Here is a 25,396-nt window from a genome sequence, read left to right as displayed (position 1 = left end):
TTGAACATTTCGTAAATGTTCAGTTTGCCAGTAGTTTCATAAAAGTCTTCTTTTCACATTTTGTTTAAATCAAGGTCCAGAAAATACTCTTTATGATTCACTAATATGTTTTTTAATGACTCTTAACATATAAGTATTCCTCTTTAGTCAGCTTTTCACATATTCACAGTTACAACTTAGAGGAGGAAAGATTCATTTTGGCCCCTGGTTTCAGAGGATTTCATTCCTGGTAGGCTGGCCTTGCGGAAGACACATACATCATGGTGGAAGAGTATTGAAGAGGAAAGCTTCTCAGCTCATGGCAGCTGGACAGATATAGTCCCCAAGGCCAGACCCCCCAGGAGGCTGCATCCTTCAGGCATGCTCTATATGCCCACAGTGACCACCCTGTAGGCCATTCAAAGTATTAATCTATCAAATGAATTAATCCACTGATAATACTACAATTCTCAAGATCAAGTCATTTCCTGAAAGCCCCACCTCTGACCCTTGTGGCATTTGATGGCTGTGTTTTCAACATCTGAGCTTTGGGGGCATTCCACATCCAAACTGTAACACCTTTATATTCTTGAGGTTTATTTATTGAAGAAACTGGTTTGGCCTGTGGAATTTCCTACAGCAAGGTCATGCTGATCACCTCTGTAGTAATTTAACATGTCCTTCTGTCCTGTGTTTTGTGTGTGTGTGTGTGTCTGTGTGTATGTGTGTGTGTGTGTGTGTGTGTGTTTGAAACAAAGTTAGAAAGATGTAGAGGTGTAACCAAATTCGGGTACATCTTCTTCCTTTTTCTTTCTTCCCTCTCCCTGCCCCTTTCTTCCTCTTCTTTCTTTTGTTTCATTCTTCGCTTCCCTTCTCCTTACTTCCTGCCACAGGGTGGTATTTCTTCTTCACAGAGGAGACATACAATATGTAGTTGTTTTTCTTTGTTTGATGCTGGTTGTTAAGCCTAGATACTTAGGATTGCAAACTATGATATGTTGTTAATTTTATCTCTGGTTATTTTCTGAAATATTTTCATGAAAACCTACTTTCTTTTAATGTTTGTTTACAAAATTGTGTGGTTTGCAAAAGAGAAAATTGGGTGTCCTTGATTCTTTTGCAGATTCTGAGTAGTTGTTGTTGTTGTTGTTCTTCTTCTTCTTCTTCTTCTTCTTCTTCTTCTTCTTCTTGTTCTTCTTCTTCTTCTTCTTGTTCTTCTTCTTCTTCTTGTTCTTCTTCTTCTTCTTCTTCATGTATGGGTGGAATGCATTACAATTCTTATTACACATCTAGAGCACAATTTTTTATATCTCTGGTTGTGTACAAAGTATATTCACAACAATTTGTGTCTTCATACATGTTCTTTGGGTAAAAATGACCATCACATTCCATCATCATTTCTAACTCCTTGCCCCCTCCCTTTCCCTCCAACCCCTCTGCCCTATCTAGAGTTAAATTCTGAGTTTTTAATGGCAGGAGACATTGGAAAATTTTTGATATATTTGTGAAAAATATTTGTAGACTATAGAGGAATTTTTATGGGGCCAAATCCTAAACATGAGTGAAATTTGAAAATAATTGGTTTTGAAGGAATAAGAAACATTTTAAATAATGGCTTAAAAATTATGTGATGTGCTTTGAGAAATACTATAAAGACAATGACATCATTAGTTATTTGGTTAATCCTTAGGAACAAGGATTAACTTACAAGTAAGTTAAGAACGTGAACTCTGGAGCCAAACTTCCTGTTTTTTTGTTTTGGTTTTCACTTACCATTGCCACTTTGGACAAGTTACTTAATATCTGTGTGCCTTAATTCTCTTATCTGTTATTATTTATTTATTTATATATGACAGGTATTAATGGAGGGTATTAATCAGGGTATTAATGGAGCCTGGTTTCCAAGGTTGTTGGGATGGAGTGAGTTCACACATCAGGTACCTGGAACAGAATCCTGCATAGTAAGCTCTCTGTGTTTGTTGACAGGGAAGCGGGTACCTCTGATGTTTATTTTCATCCATGTTACAGAGCTTTGCCTTTGTTATACATGTTATTGCTTCTGTTTCATATGTTCTTGCCTCCTTTAAAATTTTTTTAAATATATATTTTTAGTGGACCTTTATTTTATTTTTAGATGGACCTTTATTTTATTCAATTATTTATATGTGGTGCTGAGAATCAAACCCAGTGCCTCAGACATGCCAGGCAAACACTGTACCACTGAGCCACAACCCCAGTCCTATTTTGTATTTTATTTAGAGACAGGGTCTCACTGAGTTGCTTAGCACCTCACCATTGCTGAAGTTGGCTTTGAACTCAAGATCCTCCTGCCTCAGCCTCCTAAACCATTTTTCCAGCCTTCTTAATGTCACATTTTATAATTTCACTGAATTAAAGTATCTAGGCATTGTGTATCAATAGCTTGTAATGTATCGAGAGAGAGAGACAACCAAACATCTAATGTCTCTCACTGATTCCTCTGTTATAGAACAAAATGACATTAACATTTATTTTTGTATATAGTAGTGTTTTCTGTTAAGCTGCAAACTTTTGGAGGGAAGAGACTTACTTTATACTGTCATGTTTAATACTTTCTTGATATTAGTTGAGGGACCTAAGCCTTTAAAATTTTAGCTCCATTAACTACACTTAATATGTCATTTTTCAGATTACCTAGTAATATACTATTCAAATTACAAGTAAGTGAATTTCCTAGAGCTATCAGTAAAGTACATTCCTTTACACATGAGGATTTAATTTATTTTTTAACTATTTAGAGTGATAATTTCTTCTTTTTGGGGGGGATGCTGGTGGTGTTGATAGTACTGGACATCAAACCCAGGGCCTCTTGCATATTAACCAAATACTCTATCATTCAGCTACCACCGCATCCAGGATGATAATTCTGTTCTTCTTCCAGGCATCAAGCCTTTCCCAGCATCTTAAAACAAAATACAGCTTTCTTATTAAGTATGCGGTTTTCTGGGTTGTGATGTTTCTGAGTTGTGTACTCACGGAGACTATTGACCTATGCTTGGTTGCATAGTTTCCTATCACATGTTCTCAGGATGCCTTCTGAAGTTTTTCTTTGCATCTTAGGCTTTATTTTTTTCATGTGGTTATGACCTACTACTTTCTTTTTTCTCTCTGATAACACTAGTTTCTAAATTTCTCTCCTCCTTCCCCCCTCCCTCCCCCTCCCTCCTCCTCCTTCTCCCCTACCCTCTCTCTCTCCCCCCTCTCTTTGGGGTGCTTAACCATTGAGTCCATCCCCAGCATTTTTTATATTATATTTAGAGACAGGGTTTTGCAGAGTTGCTTAGCCTCACTAAGTTGCTGAGGTTGGCTTTGAACTTGCAGTCCTCTTACCTCAGCCTTCTGAGTGGCTGGGATTATAGGTGTGCACTACCACACCGGCCTGAACTTCAAATTTGGTGTACTTAACTTTCTATGGATTGATTTGATTATTAACGCATCAGAACTTTTATACATTAAAGAATATATAAACTATAAACTAAAATTGGGGGTATTTTCTGTGAGCACAGTGAAGATGTTTAACACATAGACTATGTGACACTTACCTGGCTATATCACTTTTAAATTTACTTTATGACATTGCTAAAGTTTTTATATATGTGTGACCTTTAGGCAGGTGAGATTTTATTAGCATCTACAGAAGAATGAAATACTCATCCTTATTATTTTCAGACTGTCAACTGTAAAGAATTGGGATTCAATTCCAGATCTCCCCACTCCAAAGTCCATTTTCATTGCTGCTAGACTTGAAAAAGAAGCTAGCACTGTTAATTATACATTTCTTTAAAATGTTATGATATCAGTTTTGGTTTAAAACTCAGGTTCTTTGTCCTTGTTCTATTATTGACATTTTCTTCTATCCTAGCTTTTAAAAATTATCCTAATTATGGATTCTTTAAATACCCGATGGTCAACATGTACCTGATAACATTATAAATATCATAGACAGTTAAAAGGCTGTACAACTTAAATAACCTGGTTACTATGTTTATTTGAAGTCTTGGATTTGAGAATACTTAAAGCTATGTATAAGAAGAGTGAATACATCTGTTTTTCTTACAGTTGTTAAGATGCAAAATGAAGCGCATGGCTTCAAATGCTACTTAAGCTCCTAGAATCTATTTGTTCAGTACTTCTCAGGGTTACTGCAAGAATTAAATTAGATGCCATTACCATGTTATTATTTCATTTTCATGATTTTTTTTCTTCTTGCCCTTTTCCATCTATATCATTTTGAATCTAGGGAAAAAAGTATAAGTAAAGGAGAATGAAATATATATTATGCAAAAGCAATTGTTACTTTCATATTTGTCTCAAAATGAGTATTTTACTTTTATTGTTTATTTTGATGTGCAGGCCACCTACAATACAACCTTCATTGGATTGAAGTAGAAACATAAGAAGGGAAACATTTTCATTTTGAGGTGAGTCCATTTGTAGAAAAATTAGTATATATTTAAAGTCTCTTGTTTCTTGGGAAACTTTTTATTTGCATGTGCTTAGGGAAATACTACAGTTATCCACAAAATACTGTTCACAGGAGTGCAGGTGAGAGAGCCTGGGGTGAGTTGGGAACTGCCTTTTCCATACTGGCCTTACTGCAGATGTGCTTTGGTTGTCTTGGCCCTGATTCCTTGACATCTTTGTTAGTGAGTCTGTTTTTAAAATGAGAATGAAAAGGCTGTTTGTTCTGCTTGCCTTCCAGGTTACATATTATGAGAATAAATTGAAATCACCAATATGAAAGTATTTTATAAAGAAAACATAAGTTACCTATATTAGTATTATGAACTGTCATAGTAAATTAAATAGAAATTAGCACTTACATGCAAAAAGTCTTTATAAACATGAAAATTTTGCAGGTTATTATAGTCTAGTTCCGATGGGACAGGGCTGTCTTAGGTGTTGTTTCTTAATAAAGTGGTAAATACAAAGAAGAAGAAGATGATGAGGAAGAGGGAGAAGCAGCAGCAGAAGAAAAAAATCCAAATCAATTGTGTAATTTTGAAAGCATTGTTACTTTTAGAATTACACATTATTTACTAGAAAATATTTGAAGAGAATTTAATCTATGGATTTTAAAAAATGAGCTGTTAAAAACCTGCTTGCATAATTTTCAGTGGTTTTGCATTCCTAACTGTGGGAAAAAAAAAAACAAACTGTTTCTGATTTTTCCCTTCTCTAGTGTTTGAGCCATTCATCTGGACACCTCAATGTATGTGGAATGATGCTTTAGTAAAATGGAAAGGATGCTGGGCATGGCAGTGCATGCCTATAATCCCAGTGATTTAGAAGGCTGAGTTGGGAGGATTTCAAGTCAGAACCTTGGCAATTTAGTAAGACCTTGTCACAAAGTAAGAAATAAAAAGGTCTGGGGATGTAGCTTAGTGGTAGAGTACCCCTGGGTTCAATTCCTAGTACAAACCAATCAACATAAGAAACAAACAACATCAAAAACAGGGATGGGGATGTGGCTCAAGCAGTAGCGCGCTCGCCTGGCATGCGTGCGGCGTGGGTTCGATCCTCAGCACCACATACAAACAAAGATGTTGTGTCCGCCGAGAACTAAAAAATAAATATTAAAAAAAAATTCTCTCTCTTTCTCTCTCTCTCTCCTCTCTCTCTAAAAAACAAAAAAACAAAAAAACAACAACATCAAAAACAAAAGCAACAAACAAAACAAAAACCAAAACCATGAAATGGGTGTTGGGTATTTCTTCTATCTTCATCAATATTTTTGTTTGTTTGGTTTTCTTTTGAACTTCCTTTGTTTTTGTTATCGTATTCGTCTTCTATCCACCCACTAAGCGAATCTGTTTAGGCTGAGGTTTTTTTCATATATTCTCTTCTAAGGTGCCAGGATACTATTTAGTGAAAGGGATTCACCCATTGGACCCTATTATCCAATATATGAAAACTGTAGGAGGATGGAATATAATGGGTTAGTGTATTTTTCTCCAGTATCTGTGTTTTGGGAGTAAATACTGGTTAGCTGCTAGTGAAATTATCATTATGTACTATGCTATTTGGTTATCTTCAATTCTATATGGAAGTCATTACTTTGTAGCTAGATGGTTTGGTTATTTTTTTTTCTAATACTGCAGCTGCTATTTCTGTTTTTTAATCTGGAAGAGAATGTTACATTTTTCTTACATAGTTTACTTAGTGTTATTCTTAGTTGGGGTGGGGGGCGGTGAGGTTGTGTTCAGACCTGTTAACAGTGTCTGACAACATGTACTTTAATCTTTAGAACCAGATCAACTGTTTTCATTTTGTGGCCACTTGAACTTCTAAATTGTTGCTTGGCTGCTTCATCTGATAACTTTTGTGTTCTTATATTGTTGCAAATTAGATACCTTTGTACCTTTGAGAAATGTTTTTTGGAAGTAATTTTTTTTTGACTTCCTGAAAAAGCAACTCATCAGCCCAGAAAGACAGTTCTAGGGAACATTCACCATTATTTTTATTTATTTATTTATTTATTTAGTTAAATTTAGGTAGTATAGGAAGTAGGAGAAATGTTTGATTTTAGAGTATTCATCATCTAATACTTGTGAAATTTTAGTCATGCACCTTTTTGAGCCTCCATCTTCATAGTTGTAAGATGGCATAGTGTTACTTATATATAAAATTGTTAGGCTTAAATGAGAAAGCAAGAGAAGTGCATCCTACAGAACCCAGTTCAGGTGCCCAGGGGATTATGTCATTGTTGAGCTCCCTCCCTTCTCATTATCATCATCCCCATGATAATGTGGGAAGGCCCTGAAGGGCGCTCTGTACAGATGGCCTGGATCAGAATGGATTCTGGTATTGATAAAGATCTCTTGTTACAGTAGATCAGCTTGAGAAGTTGTAGGTATTTATAGGTTCTATGATACTTCACTCATATTCATTAAGATGAGAAAGTCCAGGCCTAGAGATGTGTCAGTTCATCTGACTGAGATTACTATGGACTTAGAAATGGGTTAATTGGTTACTAATGAGCTGCATTTTGGGGAATAGTGTTAAAATACTATGACATATATACAATTTAATTTTAGATTTACCTCCTGTCAGGAGCTGACAGTTATATTTAAACCTTTACCTTTGGGGAAAAAAAAGAGTAATTATCAAGTTAAAAGACAAAAATCTGTTCTTTCAGTTTGTGTTTCCTCTTTATTGGCAAGATAAAAATTTCCACCATAAAATCAGATTTTAAAAACCAGACATTGGGCTGAGGATGTTTCATGGTGGAACATTTTTCTTAGCATGTGTGATGCCTTGAGTTCAAACTCCAGCAACTCTAAAAAGCAAAACTAAAACAAAAAATTCATACATATATAGTAATTAATTATCCACCTTCCTTTTGCTTAAACACACACACACACACACACACACACACACACACACATCTTCTTTCATTTCAGAGTATGAGTGTACAAGCCCTAGGGTTAAATAATAGTACACAGAATAGCTTTTGCAGCCAGTTTGAGGGATAATTGAAATTCCTAATGCTTACATGAAAATTAAAAGAAATCTTTTAATGAAAGAATACTGAAAAATATACTTTATCTATTCAGAAAATATGTTACTCTTTGAATCTTTAGTATGGAATTCACGGGAAGTGAAAAATCCCCGTATCACTTAAGAACAGTATACTACAGGGACACAGCCACATCAATGTTTATAGCTGCACAATAGCTAAACTGTGGAACCAACCTAGATGCCCTTCAATAGATGAAGGGATTTAAAAAAATGTGGCATATATACACAATGGAATATTACTCAGCAATAAAAGAGAATAAAATCATGGCATTTGCAGGTAAATGGATGGAGTTAGAGAAGATTATGCTAAGTGAAATTAGCCAATCCCAAAAAACCAAATGCTGAATGTTTTCTTTGCTATAAGGAGGCTGTTTCATAGTGGGGTTGGGAGGGAGAGCATGGCAGGAATAGATGAACTCTAAATAGGGCAGAGGGGTGGGAGGGGAATGGAGTGGGTGTGGGGTTAGAAATGATGGTGGAATGTGATGATCATTATTATCCAAAGTACATGTATGAAGACATGAATTGGTGTGAATATACTTTGTATACAACCAGAGATATGAAAAATTGCGCTCTAGATGTGTAATAAGAATTGTAAAGCATTCCACTGTCATATATAAATAAAAATTAAAAAAAAGAAAAGAAAAATCCCCATATTCGTGAAATGTTTTTAATGATGGAAAACTGAAAGTTTCACAGCCTGAATTTAACTCTTCCAAATTCTTTGAAAAGAAAATAGTTATTTCAATTTACAAGGGTTCTGTTTTGGGGGTTTGGTTTATAAACACAGCTAAAAAGTCTGTGAAATAGTTTTCTGGAACATTTTGATTATTCTAGCCAAGATAGGTTAGTTTCCATGTCACATAAGGACAAGCCTTCACGTTCTTGTAATATATTTTGTTGATTTTATTTTTTGACTGAGATTCATTTCTGAAATGACTAAATGGAATATTTTAAGTGTCACAAGGAAGGATATTATTACTCAGTTCATTTTTTAAAGCAACATTCAATACCTAATAGATCTTTTGGTCTGTTGGAGATTTTCTTATTATATATAGATAAAGGAGGTCATGCAGTTTGTCTCCATTGTTTTAGGTATAGGGGAGGGGATAAAGCGGGGTATAAAGGATAAGGGAAACTGTATTATAGCTTGAATACATGGTTAATATGGGGAATATATTATGGAACTAACAAGAAATGAAGTATTAATGAGTAGCAGCCAGGAACCAGAGGGTGCTGATGTAAAGTTATATATAGTGTGTCTGATTGCCAAGTCTGTAATTCTCTTTAGTGACACAGGAAGCAAATATAGAGAAGAAGGAGTTGTAATATGCTAGAGCATAGGTAAGGTTCTTGCCTTCGAAGTATTCAGAGTTTTGTTTACAAATTAGAATAGCATTATCGAATTTAAAGCCCTTCAGTTTTTAAGCTGCTCCAAGCTAGGAATCGTCTAATTTCAGTGTAACTTGTTGAATTTTTATTTTTCAAATTGTCTTAAAGTACCTAGCTCGTGCTTGTAATATATTCTGAAATACAGGTTAAATTAAACTGGTAGAATGGAATCAAGTTCCAAAAGAAAAAAATGTTGCTTTTATTTTCCTCATAGGGTGAAGAGCAGAAATTTTAGAGTTACCAAGATCTGAATTTGAAAGTTAAGTTAGGCGACCTCAGGCAAGTGCTCAGGCTTTCTGAGCTTTTATTTCCTCAGTTTATTTATCTCATAAGGTTGTGAAATGGATAAATGACAATGTGTATGCATTATGAAAGTATTAAATGATAACTATTGTTAGTATGATTAACAATAGAAAACAACAGCCGAGATGACCAGAAAATCTTTAATTATCTCATGAATACACCACAATATTAAAGATGGGCTTTTACTTTAAAAATCTAACATATGTTAGCTTATACATTCTTTTGTATTCAGAGTAAAGCCACAAAGCATAAACACTGGATGGAATGTAAACAGCAAAATAAAAATAACAGTGCCGTCTGGGGAGTGTGTTCCACAAATTGCTGTTGCTTTGTGAATAACACCCTCTAAGACTCTTTTGTAGTGAGAAGCAGATTGCACTTCAATGCATCAGGACCCAGTATGGATAAAGGGCACTGCTGTAGTTTCTTTAAGCTTCCTCTCTTGAATTGTTATGAGTTTGGCACAGGACACTGTGTAAATTATACACATGCATCCCCCACCCCCCACTCACCCCCTGGTTTCAAAGTGTTATCTGTGAATTTGCCTGTATCTGTTTTGAGCGTTAATACCATGGTGATGAATAATAGTTTGCTTAGTTTAGGATTGGAGTGATTCTTCTGCCTCTAGTCACCTGTGTTTTCTTATTATCAGTTGACCATACTTTGGGCAACAGGTAAATTCCATCCCTGAAAAAATAGGTAGTATACAAACCTAGGGAATTTACTAGAATTAGCTACATCAATGCTTTTAATTTGTTGATTTTTTTCCTTTCAGTGTTAACTAGCAGGAACTTAGTCATTTCATATGGCTTTAAACCTTTCCATTGCAATCAGAGCTGGTAGGGAATTACTATCCTATGCTACAGTTATAAATTTGTCATTATTTGTTAAAGAATTATGGGGGAGGCAGAAGCAAACTGACAAAAGCATCTTTATAAAGGAAATTAGACTTATCCATTCTTTATTTTAATGAGTCAGTACTTGAAATATTTTGCTTAATTGTATTTACATAAGCTGTAAGAATGGTGAGTTTCCTTAAAGTTAAATCTGCTAATATCTACAAACATTAAAAGAAATGTTAAAGTGTTTCATTTGGGTTTAAAATTTAACACAAGAAAGAGCAAAGATGAACACAAGTAAAACTAAGAGTTTGCAGGAATAAAGTTGAGTTACTGACAGGGGTATGTAGATTCTTGTTGCAAGATGTTGAAACTGGATGTAGTGAGTGACCTACCATGTAGTCATTGCTCCTAAAGCAAATCTAGCTGAGTAAAATTCCTAGATCTTCAGGTAGATACAAGTCTGCTTGACAGTGAATTAGAATCCTAGGTGCCACAGGCATTGTGAGAAACTTAAATAGTAAAACTACAGTACTTTGTGTGTAACTTATATTTTTTTTTTATAAAATTAATAAGATTTCTTAGTGGAATGATGATTTAAGAGAACAAATTGTACACCCTGAAAAAAGTACTGCTGATTGAATTTCAATCATTCTTGTTTAACTGTAGCAATCAAATCTTAATTAGCCACACACAACAGAATTTGGTCCAGGTCTGGTTACCAGGACCAGGTTTGGACCAGATCTTTGAAAGTGGTTTTCCAGTTTTAGGATGAATTAAGGAGATTTCCCTGCCCCCCTCTTCTTTGCATCTTTGGTAAAACTGGAGCCATCATTTCTGCTTCTAGGATGACTGTATGATTTCAGTTATATGTAATAGTACACAGCACAGAGTGGGCTGTTATTAAATATTTCTTCATTTTTTTTTCTTCAGGAGGTGAAGAAGGTGGGTCTAATAACTAATTACCAATTCACATTAAATTAAAAAAAAAGATAAAAAGATCATCACTTCAAAATTTGCCTCTTCACGCTATCGTATTTTGAGGAATGCCTACTAAATTTTGCTTGTATCTCTGGGAAGAAATCATTCTGTTTGTGTGCATGTTATATTTTCATTTGGTGTTGTTACCATGTAGACTCCTCGCCCCTCCCTTTTGACCAATTTTATTAACTCAACTTTTGTCTGAGTTCTTGTACTTGAACTTTGGCACATATTTGAACTCCACTGAGTCATTGCTACCTATTCCAGGCATTTGGTTTTTAGATTTTCTTCCTTGACAACTACGGGGACTGCATTTTGTATCCACAGAGGATCCTCCATACCCTCCCCAGATCCCATCACCTAGTCATTCTGGACAGTTGTCCCACTGGTTTATTGCTGTCTTCCTGCTTTATTCCTCAACCCACCCTTCATATGAAATAAGCTCCCAATCCTTCTTGCTTTATCAGCCTTTTAGTTTCTATTGTGAAATAATCCTCCGTTATCAGCCCTCGACAAAGCCTTTTTGACCTACTGCCACAGAAGTGACATTTTGCTTCCTGAAACCTCCTGTGTATTCAGTTTTTATGACTGGCTGCTCACTGGTCTTCATATTAATATCTTTTGATTTTTCATTTACTCTTAAATGTGATTTTATTAGATTTATGCTTTGTTCACTGTTTATGATGTTCAGAATATCTGTGCTACTTTCATGATTTTAATATGTGCATTTCAATCTGTATTTATAATACAGATTAACCTTTTAGTGAAGATTCTATATCTTATTTATAAAGCAATCAACCTGCTGATATGAGACAAATTTTAACAAATGATTAAGACACACATACAGCATATAGATAATAAGTACTTATTTATTGACAGAGCTTGTGAATTTGAAAAATTCCCTTTTTCCCCTTAATCATTTATTTTTCCTCATGCATCTCTCTTTTGTTTGGTGGTGAATCAGGGCTGTTGTAATAAAATCTTTACAGGTCTGATGTCCAGAGTGGTACTGTAAGTGAATGAATCACCCACTGTATGACTAAGAGTCATGCCTGACCTTCTTTTGTAACCTTCGATAAGGTAACAAAAGTATGAGAATTAAGAATAATGTAAGTCAGTATGCTGTATACACTACAAAATGTGTGCACACACAGTTTTCCTTGATAAATGTGAGAGTGGTTTCAGATAATGCAAAGTTCATGGTATGTGTATTTCAGTATAAAGTATAAAGTAATTCACTGCTAAAATTCCTGACAGTCTCCATAAGTGAGTAGAAGTTGGTTTAGATATCTGTTGACTTTTTGTAACTTATTGGCATGGATCCGTGGACTAAGGGTATCCTAATGGAATACATGATAATATTTTCTTAAAGTTAATTAAAAAAACAGTGTTTCTGAACAGAACACCTGGGAGTGAATAATCCTCCAAGGATGTTGAATTTTATTTCATTGTCAAATTAATCAAGATGACAGAAAGTGAACTGAAGACTCATTTTAATGCATTGTGTGCTATTTTAAACTTTTGAGGAAAAGTTTGAAGATTGATAGGTTTTTAGAAATAAAACATATCTATACTTGCAGATATTGAAGCCATCATTTCTGTAAACATACCTGTATGTAAACATATGTCTGTAAACATACCTCTTACAAAATGGATTATTGTCAGGAGAATTTGTGGGGGAGTTATGAATATGTATGTCTTTTTAAAAGACTCATGTAAAAAAATCTGCCAAAAATCCACACACAGTATCTGTTTAATAAATACTTATACTACAGCAGTCGGCAACCAAATTTTAAAATAGAAATGTAACCAATTTAAATTAATTTGTATACTATTATTTAAGATACAGAAAATTTAATATCAGTTTATTCATATTCTGAAACACTTATTCTTTATGAATCGAGGGGTTTTTGTTTCTATTTTTTTATCTAAGTCTTTAAAAAATTATTTTTTAGTTGTTGATGGACCTTTATTTTATTCATTTATTTATATGCAGTGCTAAGAATCAAACCCACTGCCTCACACATGTGAGGCAAGTGTTCTGCCCCTGAGCCCCAGCCCCAGCCCCTGATCTAAGTCTAATATTTACCTAACTAAGGAGATTTTTTGGGTGGATAGAATTCGAAATATACCATTTACATAATGTATACTGTTTATCTTGGTAGTCTGAGATGAAGAGTGAATATTGACATCAAAGCATGTAATTTCATAGACCTTAGGATTGACTTACTGTCTCATTAGTGATATTTTTATATTGTCTTAAGAAGCCATAGAACTTTTTACTTAAGCCAGAAGACCAGAATACTATAAGTTAATGAGAAATAAAGACATTAACAGGCGTCCTTATAGAAATAAAGTATTGCTTTAGTATAGGTTATTTTAAAACTTAATTCTGGGGCTGGGATTGTGGCTCAGCGGTAGAGTGCTTGCCTACCATGTGCGAGGCACTGGGTTTGATCCTCAACATCACATAAAAATAAATTAAAAAAAAAGGTATTGTGTCCAACTACAACTAAAAAAATATATATTAAAAAGCCCCAAAAACTTAATTCTGTGTTTGCAGTAAAAATGAAGGTGTAACCTCTTTGGGATTGGAGTGATAGCATTAACTTAATGTGCAAAACTTCATTTCCTTATACATAAAATGACCTTAATTGGGAGTTGATCAAAAAGGAAATTTCGTTTTGTATTTAACATAGTTAGAATAATCTGAGGAGATATATAGAAAAGATGGACCACTTAAACTGAATTTTTAAAAAGGTAAATAGATATAGTTTTAAATTTGGGTGTCTGATCTTGTTACTGAGTTTACAGAAGGATCTATCTATGCTTTTAAAAAATGTAGATGTAGAATAAGTTTATATTATATTTTTTAAGGTGAAACTTAACACTAAATACATAAATCCAAGATGTGTGTTTATTTTGGTCTAGAGGGAAAAAAATTTATGCCTTGGACATATATAATGAAAAGTCCATGCAGATAACTGATAGAATGTTTCCTGTAGATCCAACAGAAAAAGCAAAGGTGAAAAAAAGTTGGAAAGAAAGCATTGAAACAATTAGGGAAAATGGTTTTAAAGAGAGATTTAACAATCACAAATAAACCAAGAAATGTATACTTTCCCCACCCAGATTGGAAAAAAATATTTTAAATATTCTTTTTAGTTGTAGATGGACGCAATATCTTTATTTATTTATGTTTCTGTGGTGCTAAGATTCAAACCCAGTGCCTCACACATGAAAGGTAAGTGATCTACCACTGAGCTACAATCCCAGTCCCTGGAAAAGATTTTTAAAAGAAGTGATATCTAATGTTTGGGTCTGAGCGTAAGATAACAGAAATAAATCTCATAAACTATGAGTGAAAATATGCTATGGTCTGAATATGACTACTCAAAATTTATAAGTTGGAATCTAGTCACCAATGTGATAGTATAAAGAGGTGGGGACTTTAAGAGGGGATTAAATAGGATTTGTGTTCTTAAAAAGAAGTTAAAGAGAGCTATTCATCTCTTTGGCCGTGATACAGCTAGAGGACTCCATCCATCACTGAAGCAGAGAGCCCTTATCAGGCACCAAATCTGCCAGTGCTTCCATACTGTGGGTAAAAAGTTTCTGTTGTTTATAAATTATTTTTGTTATAGCAGCCCATATGGACTAAGACAGTGCAAGGTGGTATAACATCTTTGGAGGGCAATTTTGACTGTGTAGAAATAATTTCAGAGATGGACATCTTCCTTCACATAGCATTTCCTTCTCTAGAATTCTATTCTAAGAAAACAAGCTTATATATAAAGATTTTGGTGCAAGGATGATAGTTACAGATTTTCATGACAAAGAAATATACACTTTTAAAAAGTAACCTTTTAAATTAATACTAAGAAGACTTTAAAGAGAAATCATTCAATTCATGAATTTGAATTCATTTGAATTCATCATAGCAGTAAAAATTTGCTTTTTTAAATTTTGGGGAAAATCCTTTTATATTGATGCATATACAAATACAGCCCTCTCCCATTATTATGCATAAAAGGAAAGTTCCAAAAGTGGAAAACCAGTAGGCTAGTGTTTGAAGCATCATGCCTCAGACTAGAGAGACTGTTTTGGGTTTGTAGTTGAAATTTTATGTTCATTGGTTCACAGAACTGGCTGCTTCCAAGTAATTACTTTTTTGTTGAGCACCACAAACTTTGTTTTTTCTGTTGGGTTTTATATAGTTTTTTAAAATATTGGTTTGTTTCTATCTAGAAAAACAGTTTGGAGAAAACTGTTTTTTTTGTCTAACTAGAAAAACTACTGGAGTTAAAAATTCATTTGGTTTTGTTAGTTAAAAATAATACCTGTTTGGTTTGTGGTGGGTTTAAATTGTGAGTGTGGGGAATAACAGACTGCTGTCTGATTGCAGGTATGTAGTTGGGTGAGTTTTGCAAGGGAAGAATATGAGTTCTGCTCTGGCATATAAGTTGTATCATTTTCTTGCATTCTTCTCACTCTGAGTGAATATTGGTTCCCTTTACCTGCTGGAGCCAGCCATTGTGCCCAGTGCTGGGGATATGTGGTAAATAACAAAGGCTAGTCCTCGCCCTCAAAAAGCACATGTCCTATTGGAAAACACAGGCCAAAACTAAGTAATGTACAGAATCACCAATTGCATTAAGTAATAGGAAGAAAATGAGAGTATCTTCCTATAGAGAATAATGCAGTGGGGTGGGTTAGGTAGGGGGATGGGTAAGTGTGCATCCTTCTCTGAGCAAGTGATAAGCTGAAGCTTAGAGGATGAGAAGTACTAAGAGATGGATAGATTTACTTCTAGGCAAAGAGAGCATCTTGCCCAAGGAGGCCTAGGCTGGGCAAAGTAGGTGAGGGGTCAATGGAAAGACACAAATTTGGAAAATGTGACAGGCATCTGATTCTAATCTATCTATCTATTTTGTTTCTTTCTCTTTCTGCATTCAGACAGGATGGAAAGGTTCTAACTAGGTAAATGATATGATCAGATTTGCTTTAAGGAGTGGCCAATTTTAGGAGCATTATGAGTATGACTGTTGGTAACAATTTCTAGAATTTGACTGCCAATGTACAACTTTTACAATATAATCTGGTTATGTCATAGTATGACCAATATGTTCTCTGTCACCCTGGAGTAATGAAGCATTATAATTTATGTTACCTCATTTGAACCTACGCATCTCCTAGCAAGGAGAAAATATTTGAATTATTCAGAGGAGGAAACTCCGAGGAGTTGTTATGTTTTGAAATCTGCTGCTTGTTTTGTACAGTTACTCAGGCACGCTGTGCCCTTTAGGTGCATTATTCCAATCAGTCTCTGTGAAAAAGACACTATTTCCATTTCACAGACCTAGAGTTAGTGAGATAATGTGGCCAAAGTCATATAGCTATAAATGACAGAGTTGGGATTTGATCTGTTTTGTGTCTGAGTCCAAGTTCTTACACCTGCTTTTTGCCTATTTTTATCATCTATTTAAAGTCATGTAACACTGAAATTGTTAGCCATGGGAAATAGTAAGGTTTAGATTTCAAATCCATGGCTTCTTTGACAATAACATGTGGCCTTTTGATAATGTTTGTTTTCTGTAGCTCCATGTCAGGAATAGGAGGGAATTAGGTACTGCAGTCTGAATTAGCATTACAAATCTCAAATCTGCAAACTAAACACAGATTGGGAATTGGGTTGGAGAATCAACATTTTATCACCTGAAGATAAACTTGAAAGTAACCTTTTAGTATTTTACCCAACCAGGATAAACCTTCACTATGGTAAAAATTTTCAGCCAAAGGCAATAATTGAATTTTTTCTACCTTGGTAGACTATGGTCCAGTGATATTAACAGAAGTTAAATCACTTTTAAAATGGTGTGTCTCCTGGCAGCTTAGTATCAGCACCTCAATGGCATCAGCCTCAGGACGTGTTTGAAGTGATGCTGTGGTGTTTTCTTTTATGTAACTCCTGTTCTGTGTGCCACTGACAGGGCTTGTCTGATTTAAGCCCCCTCTGTTGTCCCTATTTATTGGTAACATACAAGCTTCAAGGATCATTTGATGTGCAGAGTTAATTGCAGGTTTTATTTTCAAAGGATGACATAGGCTATATCATGCTAGCAAAGATTTATACAGCTTTTTCTAAACGGCTCTTCAGAAAGCCGACATTTCATTCTGTTTATTGTAATGCTTCCTGATTTAATTTTTCCAAGGCTGCTTGCTTGTAATTAGCTGGTGATACCTAACAGTGTTTTGAGATTCAGAATCCAAGTTGGGCACTTCACCTGATTTTTTGCTTAGATGATATCTTATCAGCAGGTACAGTTCTTTTTTTCTGTTTGCTGGTTGGCCTCTCCCTTTATTCTTCTCTCACTTCCTGTACAGTACTATAGCTCATGATTATGGATAGGAGAGGGTAAGCCTCATTATCTAGCCAATGTGATAACTTCCTGACTGTATTACAGAGTTGAGGTAAAAATACTCTAGGAAGGATTGATACTTCTGTATGAAATGCCATTTGCTTGCCAAATGGCACTTGAGAACTCCAGTGCACTCATGATTTTAATAAGCTGAAATAGTTCTATCATCATTATTATTGTTGTTCTTATTATTTGTATTTATATTTAGAGCTTAACTTTTTGTGGAAAGGACAGATTTAGAGGATGACATTAAAAGTTTCAAAATGCTACCTGATAAGGAACATTCTGCAAGTTCTTTTGATATGCATTCTCTACCATGTGGACCAGGTGAAATGAGGAAATTTTAAGTGACATCTTAATGATGGGAAATATTGGCACTACCTTCCTCTCAGAAATTCTTTGTATATATTGTGTTTCAGTACAGGCTATTTAAATGGGATTTTTATTTATTTATTTATTTTTTTTTTTTAATTTTTTTTTTTTAAAATTTATTTATTTATTTTTAGTTTTTCGGCAGACACAACATCTTTGTTTGTACGTGGTGCTGAGGATCGAACCCGGGCCGCAGGCATGCCAGGCGAGCGCGCTACCGCTTGAGCCACATCCCCAGCCCTAAATGGGATTTTTAAAAAGCAGAAATGGGAGATTCTGCAAAAAGTGTTATTTGATCATTTGTCAAGAGAATTTACAGATATCCTCATAGCATCTCATTCATCTCTAGGTTTTCTGAATATTGGGTTATTTCAGTTTTCTGAAATTTATCATTGTAGGTTGAAAAGACTAAAACTGCTACTTACTGTGTTTTAGCCAAAATCTAATTTAGCAAATATTTCTCCTTTTAAATTTGTATTAGGAAAATGTTCTAGCAATTAGATCTGAATGAGGCCTTACAAACTGGTCTCATTTTATAGGTGAGCAAGTGAAAGGTAAGAGGTTACCTTACTTATGAATGTTACAGAGCTCCTAAGTGGCATATATGGTACATAAACCTAAACCTGTGGTTTTTCTAGTGCTGAGGGCTTTATGTTTTATACCTTGTCTTTGGTTATAGGGATGAATGGGCATGAGAAATCACTTTTCCCCCTTTGGTTTTCACTTTTTTCCCCCCAAAAAATTTGTTGAAATTTTTAATTGACATTGCCAAATAAGATCTTGATTTATTGGAACTGTACAGTGATTTTCAGATTAAAGATATTTAAATCCTTAATCAGATAATTTTTATATGGTGTTGCCTTTAGTTTCTTTCTAAATTTAGCAAGTTTAAGGTAAAAATATCATTTTGTTCACTTACATACTCTTGTTACATGATTTTGTAGTTTGTCCTTTTCAAATCAGTATTTCACTAACTTAAAAAAGACTCATGCCATCTGTATATTTGAAGATTTAATCATGATTTCATTCTTCTAAATAGCTGATGGGAAGAAGGAATTATATTGGTGCTGCTGTTTGTATTTAGTTACCTAACCAAGTGTTTATTTATATATACTTTTCTGTTTTCTACCTTTAATCTAGGTTTTATGACCAAACAATAACTCCAAACCCATAGTGAACCATTTAGTCTTTTTTCTTTGTATGAATAAATTGGTTTTTCCTCTCACTTACGTACTATGCATGTTTGTCCTTTTACCTGTGGTATGTTAGTAGTTAGATATGATTCTCTCCAAATGTAAATTACATTTCCTATACCTTCTTCAGATATATTGTTAAAGCATTTAAATGGTCATTCTACCCATAAGAATTTAGATAGCTTGTTTATAATTGAAATTTGAGGATGTATTTTAGACTTTTCCCTAGCAAAAATCTCTTTTAGATTATATCATTATTAATACATTAGTTTCTTACTCTCTTCAAGAAAGTTAGAAGAAGAAGAAGTGTTGGTTTTGGGAAGACAAAGCATATTGTCTTAGGAGAGAAAGGAATGAAGGACAGATGATGAGCTGGGGCTAACCTATACAGGAACTGGGATTCTGCTTATACTTCCAAGATGAAAGGGGTTGTGACATTGTTGATCCATTCTGCTCGACTCTTCTAACACTGTATGTAAGTGACCCTTTATCATTTCAAGATGTGATGATCTTAGTTGACAGGTTATTGCTATTGCCTATCATGTCTGCCTCTATGTGTGGTTACAAGGTATGGGACGTTGGACAAGGTTACCAGTGAAGAGGTATATATGCAATTTCCAGCATCCTGAAAAAGCTATGGAAAAATGCATAGTAACCAATTTTGTCATATTTCAATATATGATATTTTATCTAATCCCTTCTGGTAAACTGCCTTATGCTAAGGGAATAAGCCATTACCCAAGGATTTGCATCCTTGTTTAGGTCCATGGGTAATGGCTTATTCCCTTAGGCATAGCATCCTAAGTGCACACATGCATGGATATAGATGATTTTATTTTTTTTTTGTTTTATTCTGGACAATGATTTGTCATACACCATCCTGTATTGGATTAGCCTTTCTTAAAACTTTATTAGCATCTTCACCAATGATTCAGAAGCAAAATGTATATCAAAATATTGTTACTTTATTAGCACTATTAACTTATTACTGGAAAACTCTTTCCAAGTGATAATGTTGTTTTTCTTGGGGAGGAGCCGGGGAGGGGGGGGAAGGCGGCGGGGAACTTGTGGGTGTATGAGACATTATCTTAAGAATGACAGGGGTTAGAATTGGGACACCCTCTCAGATCTCTTTTAGATCTCAACTACAGGAATACCTTAAAATGTTAGTTTGGAATTTTATGATTGTATTGTTACTTTTGATTATATTATTCATTTTAAAGTCTCTCCTTTATGCTACATTTAATATTGATCTTCACACTGAAGAGATTGTTTGTGCTTTCTACTGTTCTCCCTTTTGGTTTCAAGAAATCCGTATTCCTTTATTCTCATTCTCTTGAGTATCTGAACTCTGCCATTTTTTCCTGATGCCGTTCTGCCCAGTTTGGGTCCCCTAGGAAGCAGACTTTGAAATGGATATTATTAATATATCCATTGTGGATATACTAATAGTGGCAAGTGGCAAGTACACTAAAAAGTACTCTTGGCATCAAACCCTGTGGAAAGGAAGGAAAGAACTGGTATTGGGCAGAGTGATAATTTGGGCTGCTAATGCAGTCTCAGGAAGATCTGACCCATGGGGAACTCCAAAGCTGGAATGGCTTCTCACTGTCCTCCTCAGTTGGGGAGAGGGAACCAACTTTTTATATTCTACATGCCAACCAGTCTTTGGATGTCTGAAAAACCCCTCCTGGGAGGAAGGTACGATGTTGGGTGAGGAGCACAGGAGCAATTGGGGAATAACCCATCAGTTCTGAAGGGAGATCTGGGTGCACATTAGTTTTCACTTCACCTGGCTGCTGGAGATGGTAAAGAACAGCATGGGGATGGGTCAGAAATTCCAGGAATAAGGAAACGCAGAGCAGAGTGGTCAGGAGCTTAAGAGATGGCAGAAAACGAAAGTTGGAGAGAAATTGGTCCTGCTAGACTGTTGAATATCGGTGTTGACTTTTTAAAATAAATCTTAAACATTCTATCCGCAGTGCTGCTATTCCTTTTTCAAGTTATAAGAAATCTGGAGGAAAACCTGGGTGCTCTGTGTACAGTATATTTGCATATATTTATATATGCATATATTTGAATTGGGTTTGGTAAAACCTACCTAATCTTTTGGTTTTCTATTCTATTTTTTTCTTTATTTACACTTTATTAAATTAAATATACTCTTTTTTGAGTCTTCATATTAAAAACTCAAAGGAGTTCTAAATTTTCTGTTTAGTATTTATGTTAACAATCATTGAATAATTTTCTCACATATTTTGCAATATAATTATAAATTCACTTTTAATGGCTATATTTTGTTTGGTTTGTTTTTTCTGTCTGCCGATGTTACCTTGTTTATGGAGTTTTACTTTAAAGTGGTTTTATGTTTGCTTCTTCTAGATACTCTAGGGGTATCACTGGCCCATGATTAAATTTCTTAGCTTGGATAGTCTCACACAAATAAGATTCAAACTTTAAGTTCGTTCGTCCCTTCCCTTCCCTTCCCTTCCCCCTTCCCCCTTCCCTTTCCTTCTTCTTTTCTTCCTTCCTTTCCTTTTTTGATAGAGTCTCACCAAGTTGCTCAGGCACAACTTGAACTTGTGATCTTCCTGCCTCAGATCACAACTTGAACTTGTGATGTTCCTGCCTCAGCCTCCTAAATTGCTGGGATTACAGGTGTGAGGCATCATGCCTGGTAGGATTCTAAGTTTTTATTGCAATATTTTCCCTACCTTCTCCCCCATATTCTCAGAGACAAGCTCCCTTAAAATATTACTAAGGTAATGGATGAATTTCATCTGTGCCCTCAGCACTTTTTAACTGCAATGGCAGCACTTTGAAAATGGCTCTGGTTTTATGGAAGGGCCTTTCTACAACTTTATACCTTATGTACCCAAGACTTCTTCTGTCCAAATGTGGACATCAGGACTGCTATATACAACTGTGCAGATTTTATTCTGTTTTGAGGAATAGTGGGGCTGAAATCTACCACAGTTCTGCTTTCTTGAGCAAATGCTTTTCCTCTGGTCTTGTCTGCTTAGGGGGACATGCTATCAATTTGAATCTAGACTGAAGCACTCAGGAGATTCCAGTGAGCATTCTTCAGGGCCTCCGCTTGCTGTATTTGTATTTGCGCTTGCCACTTTGGCCTCTGGATCTAGCTTTGATTTGGCATCAGGGGATTTTCTTTATTGCGAGTAAAGCTATATATTTGATTTCATTCCGCTCATTTTTTGTCTTTTCAAGGCATTTTTAGTGATGTCTTCTCCATTAGTTCTTTGAAACATATTGCTGTGCCCACAATTCCCTGAAGTTATTTATTAACACTCTGTTTCTCAGATTCTGCCTCTTCAGCATGTAAGTAATGAGTTATAGTAACTATCCTTATAGTGTTAATTTAGAGCACATAGTAAGTTCTCAATCAATGTTAGCCATTGTTTTTGACCATTTAACCCCCCCCCCCAACTTTTTTTTTACCACCTTAGGCAAGAATTGGAAGCTCTTAATAGTAACTGTGTTTACTCACTTAACAAGAAGAGGAAGTCTTAGTTAACGCCCTAGAGAAGCCAAAGGAGAAACTTTGTTCAGTCTGGTACAATACCGAAACTTAAGCTTGAAGTTCCACCCTTTCTGTGGATGTGCCAAAGGTCACTTGGCACATAAGTGAGCCGAGAGGAATGCCCTCTCAGTATTACCTTGAGGATTGCTTGGAGGAGCTTTGCCTGAATTGTGTGGGTAGGTAAGTTTGAGCTTGTGAATATTTTCTTTGCTAAGGAGGGCTCTCAAAGGCGTAATTATTAGAGAAGGTGTTTGTGGACCTTGAAACTTGCAGTAATATTTTTAGTCCAAGTAAGCCCTTTGACAATTTTTTAAATTCCCTTTTGATATTCTAAGTGGATTTTGAACTTGGTGAAATTGGTGTTACCCCAGGCTTTACAGAATCGTGCCTCCTGTCTTCTTGCTTACAGTGATGGGGATTTAAAGGACTTTCTTCCTTTGGGTCATGGTGGTTAAGAGAATAATTTCCCCCTCATTTTAGAGCTAAAAGAGATCTGTTGACAATTAACAATTGGAAATACACAGACACAAGACATCAATTTTTCTTAAAATTACTTTGAACTTATATACAAAACACTATGATTATCCTATAAATATTAACTGCTTTGAATTGTTTATACAATGTTAGTTGTATTATGAGAATTTGCTTATTAACCAGGTTTAGCCTTCTTAGGTTGTTATTGGCTTTGAGTCCCACAGACTTGACCTTGCCAGATTTCTGGGTAAACATTTTCACTTGGGACCTAAAATGTAGTTGAATATGTGTATTTCAAGTTTTCTTTTAAAAAATCTATGTGTATTAATGGAACTTGTAAATGATTAATTAATGGAATCTTTTAAAGAACATCTGTTTCAAAAATCCAAGTTTATAATTATGTGTTTTAAACATCAAATTTGAGTTTAGTTACAAACATGATTCTTAATATATAGAGGTCTCTAGATGTTTTATTTTCCAGGTTCTTATTGGTTTCTTACATTTAATCATATTCAGAAGCAACCTTTTTGTTATTGTTCTGTTACTAGTAGCTACATTCAAGGCTAAGATTGATACTATTTAAAACCAATCAGGAACTGATAACATTGTGTCTGAACATATAGAAAACAAAAGTAAATAACTGGTTAAGTCACTGTTTTGGTGCTGGGAGATGTGTATTTTTCAGTTCAAATACCATGATTTATGGTTTATTGAACCTTTTTGAAATATATTCTCATATATGTTGATTTTCCTGTAATGTGTCTCTTATTTTTAAAGATTTTTCTATACCATAAGGGACATTATCAATGCACACAAAATTTACCCATATGAGTTATGCAGCTTTTAGTAGAATAGATAGTTGAGCGTCCTTGAGATGTTTATAGTTCAATTTATTCTTACCTTGCCAATAAAGTTTCAGTGAGCTTTACTGGTCAAATTCCAAGGCAAATGTCAGTATCATGTGGAATATAAACTTCATGTATTCTCTGGGAATTGTATGTAAAACAGTTTGTTCTTTGACCCAGCTGTCCCCACTTTAAGGGTGCCTTTGTATATACTGTACCTGGAATGGTTTAAAAGAGGTTTTGGCTTCTCAACAGCTAGACTTGAAAACTTTTTTCAATTTAACTTAAGTAAATTGTATATAAGAAGAGACGACTAGAGAGAGGATACGTGTTTAGTCTTCTTTCTATATAAATAATTCTGAAATAAATTGTATAGAGAAGTCTGCTTTTTAGTTTGTTTTTCAGGGACATCATTTGCCATTAATTCACAAAAGTATGTATGAAGTTTAATGGAAGGAACTGTCTGGAGTTTTAAGGTACATAGTTAGCTCATTGAATTTTAGGCTTAATAATTGTTAGTTGAAATCATAAAATTTTTGTGCAGAGGGGCTGGGGATGTGGCTCAAGTGGTAGCGTGCTCGCCTGGCAAAGAAAACTACAGACCAATATCTCTAATGAACCTAGATGCAAAAATCCTCAATAAAATTCTGGCGAATCGGATACAAAAACATATCAAAAAAATTGTGCACCATGATCAAGTAGGATTCATCCCTGGGATGCAAGGCTGGTTCAATATACGGAAATCAATAAATGTTATTCACCACATCAATAGACTTAAAAATAAGAACCATATGATCATCTCGATAGATGCGGAAAAAGCATTCGACAAAGTACAGCATCCCTTTATGTTCAAAACTCTAGAAAAACTAGGGATAACAGGAACATACCTCAATATTGTAAAAGCAATCTATGCTAAGCCTCAGGCTAGCATCATTCTGAATGGAGAAAAATTGAAGGCATTCCCTCTAAAATCTGGAACAAGACAGGGATGCCCTCTCTCACCACTTCTGTTCAACATAGTTCTCGAAACGCTGGCCAGAGCAATTAGACAGACGAAAGAAATTAAAGGCATCAAAATAGGAAAAGAAGAACTTAAATTATCACTATTTGCAGATGACATGATTCTATACCTAGCAGACCCAAAAAGGTCTACAAAGAAACTATTAGAGCTAATAAATGAATTCAGCAAAGTGGCAGGATATAAAATCAACACGCATAAATCAAAGGCATTCCTGTATATCAGCGACAAATCCTCTGAAATGGAAATGAGGACAACCACTCCATTCACAATATCTTCAAAAAAAATAAAATACTTGGGAATCAACCTAACAAAAGAGGTGAAAGACTTATACAATGAAAACTACAGAACCCTAAAGAGAGAAATAGAAGATCTTAGAAGATGGAAAAATATACCCTGTTCATGGATAGGCAGAACTAACATCATCAAAATGGCGATATTACCAAAAGTTCTCTATAGGTTTAATGCAATGCCAATCAA

The 25,396-nt window shown here is 34.9% G+C and overlaps 1 protein-coding gene across 5 annotated transcripts in view; it reads left to right on the top strand.

The window, feature by feature from the left end:
- Eps8 (epidermal growth factor receptor pathway substrate 8) overlaps window positions 1–25,396 on the top strand; it is a 163,441-nt gene that overhangs the window by 46,081 nt on the left and 91,964 nt on the right. For 2 of the 5 annotated variants that reach the window (XM_046436041.2, XM_046436043.2), the window contains one exon: window positions 4,372–4,439. The exons of 1 other annotated variant lie outside the window; for it this stretch is intronic. The gene's annotated coding sequence lies outside the window, so the exon portion shown is untranslated. Of the gene's footprint in view, window positions 1–4,371; window positions 4,440–22,601; window positions 22,760–25,396 lie in introns of those variants that run through there. 2 more of the 5 variants (XM_046436045.2, XM_046436044.2) reach the window with 2 other exon arrangements.

Source organism: Marmota monax, unplaced genomic scaffold, assembly GCF_021218885.2.
Source record: "Marmota monax isolate L192 unplaced genomic scaffold, Marmota_monax_Labrador192_F-V1.1 WCK01_AAM20220418_F8-fsc00012, whole genome shotgun sequence".
In the NCBI taxonomy this organism is placed as follows: Eukaryota; Metazoa; Chordata; class Mammalia; order Rodentia; family Sciuridae; genus Marmota; species Marmota monax.
Note: the sequence above shows the minus strand (reverse complement) of the source record. Positions and strands in the feature narration are given on the sequence as shown.